A 13,002-nucleotide genomic window follows, 5' to 3' on the forward strand; every position below is an offset into this window, starting at 1 on the left:
GGTTTGGGTTGGGCCTCGTGGGCTGGCCCACTAGAGCCAAATGGGCCACCGACACGACCCAACACCCCCATTCCCTCTCCTTCTCTCGTTTCTCTCACGCTCAGCCACCGACTCTGTTCGCTCCCCTTCTCCTCGCGAAGCCGCCGCAGCCCTTCTCCGGCCGGTCGCCAGCCGTCTCTGGCGCAGCCGCTCGCTGGAGCCGCCTCTCCCATGTACTCTTCTATCGATCTCCCCTTCTCGGTTTGATCCTCACGCCCTCTCTCTTTTGTCCTCGACCGCGAGTACACGCCCTCCCCCTGCCGATTCGGCCGTCACCGGCCGCTATTGATACCGCTCCGGCTTCCTCCGCATGCTCCCTGTCAACTCCTTGCCTCTATGCGCACTCGGCCGGCGCGGGTGCCATCGCCAGCCGCGAGAGATCTGGCTGGTGCGGCAGCGGCAGCAAGTGAGTGTGGTGCAGAGCGCGCGGCTGCAGGGGATTCAAGTATACTAGGGATAGGGGAGTTTATCTCAAATTATGTGAGTAAAGAGCCAATGCATTTTCAGGTGGTTCTCATTCTTTGAATGAATTTGGTGCATTATGTCATCCAGTCAAGGATACCACCATGGCAGATGATGACGATCTTTGGTTTGCATCCCCTAAATCCTTGTCGAAAGTGAGGAAGAAAGATGAATGGCGGAGACCGTACCATGCTGCTTATAATTCAAAGATGGCATTGGTGGCTCTTTTATCATTTTGGCCCCAGGCTTGCAATATGCACGATTCATATTCACTTCTTGGTCATAATCATCATGTAGTAAAAACGGTCTCCATGTTGTTCTATGTTCATTTATTTTTGACCAAATAATATTCTTTCCATTTCTTAGTATGTTCAGTTCTGATTAAGGCTTACTCTATGTATGACGTGAGCTTTCTTTCATGGCAGATCTGTGGAGACAGATAATCACAAAACCAAGCATGGGTGACTATGTGAAAAAACTAGATATGTTATCGTTTCATATTGGAAGCAGACTGCCCGTGCCAGTATCTCTGAGACAGGAATTGCTTGACATCGATGGAATCTCCTATCGGCTACAGCGGGAGATTCAGATACTGAAGAAATTTAATCTCGTACGATGTAAAAATTGCCTGGTAAATGATTTTTTTATCTTCATACTATTTTTGCTTTAGTTCCTGATCATAATTTGACCTTCTTCATTTGATGCCTCAATCTTGATTGCACTAGTTCTGTTGTGTGGTTTCTTATTCTTCACTGCTCTGGTCCTGCTTACTTGGATTGGGGGGTTGTTGGGTGTACCTGTCTGTGGTTTGCAGTTGCAGCCACAGGTCTATACTTGGTATGCTGGAGCAAGCCGCAGCTACCTGATAAACAACAGCTGCGACATAAAATCATATTGCTTCATGTAGGCATCTATGTTGTGCCTAGGCTTTTCAACAACCTTGCCACCAAGGTTTCCAGAAGATGAGGTCTAGATTTTGTTTTAAATGGACCGGTCTCTAAAATGTTATGCAATTTTCTTTTGTGCACATTGGGTGTTCTGAACCGCCATGTAAAAAGACCAGGAAACAATTCCGAACAACTGGTTCTTCTACCCCTAAATAACTAAAACTCACTGCAGATTTTGCTGAGTTGATATTTGGTGTTGGCTTTGAAAATAAAGTCCAGCTGTACCCGTTAGTTGTTTCCTTCAGGAAAACAGTATGTTGATCTATTCTTTATTTAAGATTTTGGAGAGTGGTCCCGGCCGGCTCTTTGGGACACTGGCTATGCATTTTAGCAAAAGGCATAACTAAACTTATATGTAAATTCAAGTTAGTTTTAATATTATAATTGATAATCGATATGGCAATGTGACAAGTCGATTTATTATTGTAGGCTCTCATTCCAAGACGTAGTGACAAGGTGGTAATGTCTAGTGATGACCGAGGAGATCTCTGTGTTGAACCTTTTTGTTGGTTATTGAACATATCGTAAACACCAGAAATTGCTATATATATGTCAACATGCAAAAAAAACTTCCTCCTTGGGTATGCATATCATACATGAGCATATCATATCATATCATCATACATGAGCATATCATATCATACATGAGCATTATTACCTATATCAAGTTTATAGGGATATGCTGAAACCATAGCTATGCCACATCAGCTTTTTAAACCGTAGATGTGCCATTTTCACTGTAGATGCGACCGTCTACAGTGCACGTTTGATTTTCGTTGCCTTTTTTTTCTTTACGTGCTAATCCCGTAGTAACCGGCAGCCTCCCGGTGGTCTTAGTTTTTTTTTGCCGGTTACTCATGGTTTCGTGTGTCGCCTCCTGTGGACTGATTCTGGTAACATCCGGTTGCCCGTTCCTAGCTTCTCCATTACTACCGGTTGAAAAAAAATCCCAATCCTCACCGCTTTGAAAAAAAATCCCAATCCTCCACGTCTCTACCTCGACCGACTTTCCATGTCGTCTCCGTCTGCGGGTTGTCTACCAATATATTAGTGGGCTATTTCATACAAATAATGTAACATATAAATGCTTTGGGTGATTTTGGCTGGTAGAAAATTTCCGGAAGCTTAAAATTTTTGTGACCTAAAGGTATATATGTAATCTTTGTGGTGCTCCAAATGGAAAATTTTGATATACTCTCCTACATAGCATCAATCCATTTGTACATCCATGTAAATAGGATTTTCTTAAATTTGATTCAGTTTCATATCAGTAAGTATGTTTCTTTGTGTGAAATTTATTTTCTGTTCTAACTTAAATTCTGCTCATAACTCAGAGAACTGGAGATGAATGCTATGATGGTGAGTGTTGATGTTAGAAGCAGCAGAAATTGCTACTGTAAGTGTCATAGCCTATTTGCTATTCCGTCCTGACCCTGAATTTGGATGAAGATGCCCCAGGAATTTGGTTCTGTTAATGGAAAAGGTTCCGCATTTAATCTGCTGCATTCAAATTCTCCTGAAGAAATGTACCAATTATGGGCATCCTTGATTGTTATTTAAAACATAGTACAAATATCATAATTTCTGTTTTTTGAATAACTTTCCGGTTCCCTTCCAGTAATATTCAGTATAATTTATCGCATGGTATGTTTGTTTCAGCAGCTTTCAACCATGTTATCTTTAATTTGATTTGCTAAGTTTGGCTAATACTGAAACTACGATCTATTGGCATACCAGATTAATGATGCAAGATATTTCCTTTTTTTCTCCAGGTTGAGAGAAGTGTTGTAAATCACTTACTGATGAGCCGGCTGCAGGTCGTCGACCTCTACTACAATTGGCTAAATATTTCTGATTTGTGTGCCTTCTTTGCCTGGTAATTCTTCGGGGAATTGAATACAGCGTGAGCACCAAAATTTGTTTGATTTGATGAACCTTGACATGAGTTTTAGTTCTGTCTTATGACTTCCAGGTGGATGATGGCAAACTTTCTGAATGAACTATTTCTGATGAATTACCTCAAGTATGCTGCACTGCATCTCTTATATCCATGTAAAGGAATCTCTTACAGAAATGATAGATAGCACAACAACACATCTATATTTTCAGGAATCTCTTGATGCAAAGGCCGAGTCATTTAACGTTGATCATGCAAAAGAATAATTGATGTTATGTGTAAGTGTTAATTTTCCTCAATTGAAACTATTTAGTAACTTCAGTTCACCTGTGTTTCTTGCACTAGGTGTATTTTCCCTGACATCCAAAGTATGGTTCTCTTAGAATTTAGGAACATGAGTCTTCACTAGATTGCTTCTTATTATGTGAAGTATAAACTTCCAGTTATGCCTTTCACCTCCGAACCCTTGAACACTATGTATGAAATTCATGTAAGCCGACAATTTAATCATCTGAACACTAGATGGTCCAAGTGGGGAGGACTATTTCACTTCTGGCCCCACTGTGATGGTATATCATCATCTTAGCACAGAAATTTAAAGTGCAATGGCATCCAGAAAAATAAATATCTATTGTTCTGGACACATCTCAAAGAAAAATGCATAGAAGGATTGATAACTGGTGTTCATAGCGTAAAATCCTTCTGTTACCATGCTGATAGTATTTTCTTTACAGGTTTGAGAGAAGAATAAATAGTTTGTTTTGATTCTCTTTTGTTGCATTGCAATTATGTTTGTGGTACAAATATGCAAACTGAATTTGATGATGTATGTACTTGGGTGTTTTTTATTGAGATTGCATTCATATAGGGATGTGACCTGCTAGGTTCGGACTAACTAATAGACATGAAATGTGCTCTCTTGCTTTTATGGCGTTGTGCTCATCTCATTATTACTATCCAGTATCCACATGTTTGACCTTTGAACATTGCAAGTTTCAGCTGAGCAAAACCTCTTTGCTTGCAATTCTTTAGCCCTTATATGCAGACTGTAGATTGACTGTCGGCACCTGAGACACATCAGTTTCCACAGTAGTTTGATGTAGCAGTTGATCGGGGACCTCTTGATCCCATCAAACAGCTATGCAATTCCTTCTCCATCCATGTACATGTGCTGAGGAATCCTGGCTTCATGCACAAATGTCCCTTCGTGACCAAACCTTGCACGTATTTTGTACGTAGATAGAACTTTGATGCTTTCACTACATATTAGTACTTCAGCTATTATGTTACAATATGAATCCAAGTAATCAACCTTGTGCAATGTAATGCAATATAGCGCTATGTATGAGGATCTGAACCTCCTAGGCGGAAGCACAATGCTGTAATCGGTTTCATTTCTGATCATGCAAATTAGGAAATTTCCTAAAAGTCAGATCATGTTAGAGGTAATTCCTGGGCAAATACCTCTAAAGCATACAAAGGATCTCAGGTAAAGCTAAGTTGCTCGCACCCTGCAATGCACTTTTACTGCTCTTATTACTCATTTAGAGGCAGACATGCCATTCTGGTACTAACTGTTTTTTGGCACCCATTCCTGGCACCAAAATTTCTGAGTCGAACCCAGGTTTAAGCGTTGGCAGACACAATTTTGAGTTCACTCTCCGTTGTCTACCAAGTTTTTGTATGTCACAGCGTTTTGCCTTACGGACCGCGTAGTTGATAGTGAGAAGTCATCAGTTCGAGACATAGCTCTAAAAAAGGAACATCCAGAGTCACCTGATACAGTTAAAGCTAGCTCAGTAGAATTACCAGCACCAGTACTCCAACTAAGAGGGTGAACGAGACGGACAAATCAACATAGCAGGCAGAACACAAACAGAGCCCTTTTGGCAAGCAGGAGAAGAACAGTGAAACCTCACGCGAGGCCCATGAATATTGACCGCACTTAGCCGATCAACCTCAATAACATACAGATCTTTCTTCAAGCGAGCTTATCGAACACGGCCTTTGTCCTCTAAAATACAGTTATAAGAATGGAACTTCAGTTATGTTAGCTACCCACAATGTTCAGGTCATTAGATCAAACAAACTGAATAAAAGTTAAGGAGTGGACTGCATCAACATACTGAATAAAAGTTAAGGAGTGGACTGCATCAACATTGCCTCAGCCTCTGTTCTTTCTCTGTTTGCTCTCATAAGAAAATGTCCCCTCCGTACATCTACCAAGCAACAGAAACATGCGAATTATGGACAGCCTTTAGAGTTCAGACTCACCACATGGGCACGGCGTGCCGCCGCGCCTCTCTTTCCTAGTATCATATCATACATGAGCATATCATATTATTTTCGCATGTTAACGACACAGCACAAAGTTAGATTACATAAACCACCTCGTGGCTGTCGGAGATGGATCCGACGGCGTGGAGGAAGCTAGTCCCGAACGGGTGAAGTTGGCCCAGGACACCACCCGTTGATCGTTGAACCATACCATAGCTCTCCATTATACAATCCGGTTGGAGTAGGACGACATACTGTAAACAGACATGTCCATGCATAAAATAATTACCTGGCTAAACAGACATTGTAAATTTTTTTACATCATCTCCTGAATCTCTCCAATTCTATTTGTTTGTAGGTGATGGCCGAAATGACTTGTGTTGGCTGTGTGCAACCTTCTGAAAATTGTGGCCGTGCAGAGAGGAAAACAACAAGTTTCAATGTTGTCGTCATTCCTGGATTCCTACATGGTGTGGTAAGAATTTAATGAATTAATAGACATGTTGAAACTGGATAATGTGGTTTGCATTCATTATGATACAGTAGCCAATCATATTATTTATAACTGAACACTATTTGTTTACCTACAGAATGTACATTGCTCATTTAGAGAGAGGTTGAACAAGTTCACGAAGAATTGGCTAGTTGACAGGACACCCAACTTTCGCAAATATGATTTGTTCCTGAGAAAGGATAGGTTGAGGACATACATTTGTGGTCCTTACTGGAAATCTTTAATTAGGGCTTATGATATAGAAGTGGGAGATGTTGAATTTGTTGTTGTTTAGTAGACAATCGTATTATTTTTTAACTGAGCACTTGAATTTGTTGTTGTTTCCATCTACTAAATTTGTTTGTTGCTACTGTAGACAAAATGTGACTTGATCATTTCATAGGTACTAACTGGGGCACTTGTCAAACTGCCCCAATATGTGTATACCAATTGGGGCACTTGTCAAACTGCCCCAATAGGTGTATACCAATTGGGACACTTGTCAAACTGCCCCAATAGGTGTATACCAATTGGGGCACTTCTCAAAACTGCCCCAATAGGTATATAGCAATTAGGGTACTTCTCAAAACTGCCCCAATAGGTATATGGCTATTGGGGCATTTCTCTAAACTGCCCCAATAGGTGTATAGCTATTGGGGCACTTCTCAAAACTGCCCCAATAAGTAGGGCATTAGAGGCATTTTGGCAAAGTGCCTCTAAAAGGGTGTATTTAGGGGCACTATGAAAAGTGCCCCAGGGCAAACTGCCCCTAAATCCCTACCGTGTAGTAGTGACGTTCCTTCCTCCGATCTCAACTGCAGATGTAGATTTTCGATCACTATGGCGGCGACCCGGAGCTAGCAACGGAGATCTCGCCATTGCCCTACACTTCGACGGGATAGGATCCTGGTCGACAAAGTTGGATTCAGCCGGATCGCCTGTGGCAGCCGCGGTGACATTCATAGTGAGGTATGTACGCCCACATTGGCTTTGTTTTCTTGTGATGAACAGCACCGAGCGATCTCCTAGTGCTGCTTAGGTGCCTCACGTAGGGATTATCAAAAGTTAACTAGCTTGATACGAACACACAACACCAAACATTCATCATGCAGACTCGATCGATGTGGATAGCCAAAGAATGAATTATGTGTACTGTATGTCAGTTAACCAGCTGATGTTTAAGAATCTTCAGAAAACATTAGCTTCGTCAGTAGATTTTGTTAGCTGTTCAGTCTGTCAGTTTCAACAATTAGTATTATCTTGAGTTAAACTGTTTACTCTACTTGGTCCTAGGTTGTTAGAATAGATCAAAGCCCTGATCAGATCGTGGAATGGCATTGTACTCAAACGGTCATGCTAGTGATGTAGGGTGGCAGGCGATGAGTGTTGGGATGGCAGCAGTCACATCTTAGCTGTAGCCTGAGTTTTCGTTTTCAGTTAGTCTTGTAATCGTTGAATAAATAGAAAATAAGGAGCAAAGTTGTTTGTTTACACAGCACAAAACCTCTTGTGCCAGTGTTCATTGTCTCCATTGTGTGCATGGGTTAACCAACAGTACACATGAGTGCTTCTCCTTTCAAAGCCTTATTATGTACATGTTTGTGGCTTTGTGCAGCAATGCAATCTACCAATAGTTTGCTAATGCAGTTGAACGATGGAAGATTTAGCACACCCGTAAACAAAACAAGTGTTCCTCTCTCTGTAAGTTAATTTCTTCCACTGATCATGGCTGTATTCAGTTTGCTAAGTTACACATAATTGTTCTTACTAATTCATTGTTTACCTTGAAGTGTTCAAGTTTTACACCTGAATGTGAAGAGAATTGAATGTGCAAGACATGCATACAGGTGGTCCATCATGATTCATGAAAGCTGCATCACTTGCAAGAACAACCATGGCTTACTAGTAGCACTATTTTAGTTGATGTTAATCAAGACTCCATGTTATGGTTTCGAAATTTTTATTTGTCCGAGTGTTAAACAAGACTTCATGTAATCCATCAGAAATTTTTATTTCATCCAAGTGTTTGTCTTAGTTGTAATGGAGCGAATTTTAGCTTTCTTCTCTGTTAGTTGAGTTACAAATGAATTTTGCATCAGCAGCATTGATGCAATCTCTGTACTGCTGCCAAACGGTTTGCAAAAGTGATCTCCTGGATGATGGAACCTATATATCTTTCAGTTGTTCTCCATTCTTAATAGATGCTCTATCATATCCCTTCATAAATTGTTCATTCAGCAACACTTATTTGATACTCATAACTGAATCTGCTGCATATGTCTGACATATGGCACACAAATACGTTACTGTGTAGGCACAACTATGGCCTGACTCTAGTAAGTTCATGCCAGACTACATTGCAAAATACAGAAAAGTCTGTTATTTCCATTCATAACAACTTACAATCCTTTTTTTAAAATCAAGGATTACATTCACAATGTAAACCAACAAGCTGCACACACACCTAACAAAGAGAAAATGGAATCGACTAGCTACTGAGAAGGCTATTCTACAAGTACTAGATACATACAGTACACAAGAACGAGGATAATTTCAGCCATAGCAGCATACATCACCCATGCTCTATGTAATTGGTACATTATCTAGAGACATTGAGGCCCTTTTCCGGATTGTTGACACCGTTGAAGCACAGTTGGACTAAAGAATCACTAGATTATTTGCCAAGCCAGAGAAGTTGTAAACCATCTAGAGAGAAGTAAAACAGTACACCAATCTATTGTAAACCATCCTACAATCAATTGCCTTGGCTTCCTCACTGCCAGAAAAATATTCCAGAACTGAACTAGCACACACCATCTCCAGACCAACATCACAATCATCTGTCTGCCCTGGTTTTTGCCTCTCACAGCTAGAATTTTTGTTTCAAGCAAGATGCACGATTTGGTTAGCTGATGGAATTTTGATTGTCAGCTTATTTTTAGTGCCTGCAGGGATCAGTTGGACTTCACATTTTCAGACCACCGTGCTGCCGCTTGCGCTCGCAACCTTTAGAAGTAGAACCATTCTGCACACAGTTACGAAACTCCAGCCTCTATTAATTCCTCTTGGAGCCAGCAACACGAGCTAGATAGCAAGTAGCATCACAAGCTACATATATTCAGTTAAATAGCACACGTATTGAAGCAACTTGGGGCATAATTTGAGGTCCCTACCTTCATCACCCAAGGAGGGACGCCGGGCCTGAAGCCGAGCTCGGCACATATTGATTCATGGTGCCCACCCTCCAGCAACTAAATCTCGCCTTGCTGCCCTCCATGTCAGTGGCGCCCATCGACTCATGTGGCAACAGCTTGCCGTCACGGGTGGTGATGTTGAGGCTCTCCAACTCCCTAAGCCAGCGGAGGGTCTTGTAGAGCGTGTAAAAGGAGGCGCCGTCTTGGAAGTCGCGCGTGGAAGAACTTGAGGAGGACTGTCGCCGAGCGCGCCTTGCCGTCGTGGTCTGGTCGCCCTTGGTCGCCATCAAAGCAAGCCCTTAGATCTGATTATCTGATACACGGCGGCTACAGTCTCGTGGAGGGGGTTTTCGCAAAAAAGAAGACATAGTTACTCGAAAGCGGGCGTGTAACTGTAAATTTCCTTCTGATTGGAAGTGAGACACATGATTTTAATCGTTCGGCCCAAATCACACGGATGCACGGATACACAAATTGGCTAGATTCATAAGATACGACGCCTAGATAGAATATATTCCGAGTGTATCTCCTGCAAGGAAAAAAAAAGGACGTGTCTAGCGGGAGGCCGCGTGTCCGATAGACAGGTCGAGCGCACGCAGCAAACGACAAGAAAAATACGCGAGAAGGAAAAGTAAAACCTCATCCGCTTGCCTCCACTCCCTTCGCCGGCGGACCAGCCCAGCTCACGCGCCCCGGCTCCCTGTGCCGGCCGACCAACCCAACGCGACGTTCGTCCCTACCTAGAAAACCAGCACCACCGTTTCCCCTTCCGATTCACCGCCACGCAGGTTCCCGGCGGCCGCCAGAGCAGGGCAAGGACGCGGCATAGTCGGTCAAGCCGGAGCGGGGCGTGCGTAGGGGCTTCGTTGCCGAGCAGGGAAGGCCGCGACACGGCGGTGGAGCAGAGGACCTCGCGGCGGCGGCGGGCGAGCTGGGCAGGGCGTGCGCGGCCGCTGATGGAGGGACTACTGATGTGACCTTTCATTGATGGAGGTGAGGCAGTGCAATAGCCTCGAGAAGATGGCAAGATGTACGGTGGAAGAGAGTAGTCACTCCATCTCGCGAGATCCACCGTGTAGCTTGCTGATCAATGAAAAGAAAGGAAATGAAAAGGGGATTTTTTTCGGGGCTGGAGGCCGGTGCATTGCCGCTGCACAGTTGCGTCCCTATTCTGAATTCAGAAAACCAGGAGTGTCTTGGTAGATGAATATGCTCTGACTTCACTGGTTCAGTTAGGCTACGTCTTTTTAGAGATTGTGTGTTTAGTGGATGGGGTTAACATGGCTGCATAAAGCTATTAACGAGCTTGATACTTCCATTTCCTACTAGTTGCAGCCTCTTTGGGGCCGATGCTTCGACCACATGCTCAACATCAACGCCGGAGGCTCGAGGAGGAGGAGACTGGAGGTCGGTGGCATGCACTTGTGAAAGCACATTTTGTAACAACACTGCAACTTTGGATCCTACAAGCAATTTTGGTGTTTAACATAGCAAGTTTGAAACCAGAAAGAGCAACTTTAGTGCCTAGCAAAGCTACGTTCGTGCCTGGTGGCGCAATTTTGTTGTCCCGCAGAGCAACTTTGGTGCCGAAATGAATAACTTTGGTACGAGACGAAGCAACTTTGGTGTCGGAAGGAACAAATTTCGTACCAGACGGACCAACTTTGGTGCCTAGCAGCGGAATTTTAGTGCCCGACAGAAGAACATTGGTGTCTGATAAAGCTACGTTCGTGCCTGGTGGCGCAACTTTGGTACTGGCGGTGCAATTTTGGTGTCCAGTAGAGCAACTTTTGTGCCTGAGAAAGCTAGAAGCGCAATTTTGGTGTCCCACATAGCAAATTTGGTACTCGTTGGAGTAACTTTGGTACACGATCGGAGCAACTTTGGTGCCTGACGGTGCAATTTTGGTGTTCGACGGAGAAGTTCTGTCTGACAAAGCTACGTTCGTGTCGGGCAGCGCAACTTTGGTATCCGAAAGAGCAATTTTGATGCCGAAAGGACAACTTTGGTACCCGACGGAGTAACTTTGGTGGCTAGCAGTGCAATTTTTCGTGTCCAATTGACCAACTTTGATACACTGGTACACGATAGAGCAACTTTAGAACCTGGCGGGGCAACTTTGGTGCTCAGCGGCGCAATTTTGGGTCCAACATAGCAATTTTGTGCCTGACAAAGCTACGTTTGTGGCAGGGTAATTTGGTCTCCGACTGAGCAACTTTTGTGCCCACCGACCCAATTTTTTGTGCCTGACAAAGCTACATTTGTGTCTACCATGGTAATTTGGTGCCGGACAGAGCAACTTTTGTGCTCAGCGGCGCAATTTTGGTGTGCGACGGAGCAACTTTTATGCTGAAAAAGCTATATTCGCAACGTAATTTTAGTGTCTAACAAAGCAACTTTGATGCGCGAATGAGCAACTTTGATACCTATGAAGGTAGAGCAAATTACAAGATGTTTTTAGCCAACAAATTATTATGTGATTTTAAGCAACAAATTTGATATATTTTAGCCAACAAATTATTATATGATTTTAGGCAACAAAATTGGCACTGATATGCGATTTTTAGGCAACAAACTACGCCAGGCAAGAAACAAGCATTTTTAGCAACTATTATGTCATTTTAGGGAACAAAACAATATTATTGGGAAATTACCGAAAACACTTTTCTAACGTGGGACCTCCACTTAGTGTGTGCCGTCTCTCTTTTGCATCATTAGGCAACTTGGGTTCAACGTTACACAACTTTGGAGCATCATTAGGCAACTTCGGAGCATCATTAGGCAATTTCGGTACAACGGTGCAACGCTAGGCAACTTCGGAGCTGCGTTGCGCAACTTCGGTGCAACGTGGGACGACTTCAATGCACTGGTAGGCATTTTCGATGCAGGGTATGTAACTCTGGTTCATCGGTAGGCAATTTCGGTGCATCCCCTATATGTTGGAGATATGTCCAAGAGGCAATAATAAATTAGTATTGTTATATCTTAGTGTTCATGATAAATGTTTACATCCCATGCTATAATTGTATTAAACGAAACATTGATACATGTGTGTTATGTAAACAACAAGGAGTCCCTAGTAAGCCTCTTGTATAACTAGCTTGTTGATTAATGGATGATCATGGTTTCGTGATCATGAACATTGGATGTTATTAATAACAAGGTTATGTCATTAGGTGAATGATATAATGGACACACACCCAAATGAGCGTAGCATAAGATCAAGTCATTAAGTTCAATTTGCTATAAGCTTTCGATACATAGTTGTCTAAGTCCTTCGACCATGAGATCATGTAAATCACTTACACCGGAAGGGTACTTTGATTACATCAAACGCCATTGCGTAAATGGGTGGTTATAAAGATGGGATTAAGTATTCGAAAAGTGTGAGTTGAGGCATATGGATCTATAGTGGGATTTGTCCATCCTGATGACGGATAGATATACTCTGGGCCCTCTCGGTGGAATATCGTCTGATTAGCTTGCAAGCATATGATTGGATCATAAGAGATGACATACCACGATACGAGTAAAGAGTACTTGTCGGTAACGAGGTTGAACAAGGTATGGAGATACCGATGATCGAACCTCGGACAAGTAATATATCGCGAGACAAAGGGAATCGGCATCGTATGTAAACGGTTCAATCGATCACTAAGTCATCGTTGGATATGTGGGAGCCATTATGGATCT

General features: G+C 42.8%; 1 long non-coding RNA gene across 1 annotated transcript; it reads left to right on the forward strand.

The window, feature by feature from the left end:
* The first annotated feature begins 546 nt into the window (after window positions 1-546).
* LOC124708841 lies at window positions 547-8,302 on the forward strand. Its single transcript, XR_007005351.1, has 9 exons — window positions 547-1,132; window positions 2,783-2,844; window positions 3,221-3,324; window positions 3,421-3,471; window positions 3,558-3,623; window positions 5,981-6,097; window positions 6,937-7,084; window positions 7,731-7,816; window positions 7,906-8,302. It is a non-coding gene; the product is annotated as an uncharacterized LOC124708841 (long non-coding RNA).
* The last annotated feature ends 4,700 nt before the right edge of the window (window positions 8,303-13,002 follow it).

This window comes from Lolium rigidum, chromosome 4, assembly GCF_022539505.1.
Source record: "Lolium rigidum isolate FL_2022 chromosome 4, APGP_CSIRO_Lrig_0.1, whole genome shotgun sequence".
In the NCBI taxonomy this organism is placed as follows: domain Eukaryota; kingdom Viridiplantae; phylum Streptophyta; class Magnoliopsida; order Poales; family Poaceae; genus Lolium; species Lolium rigidum.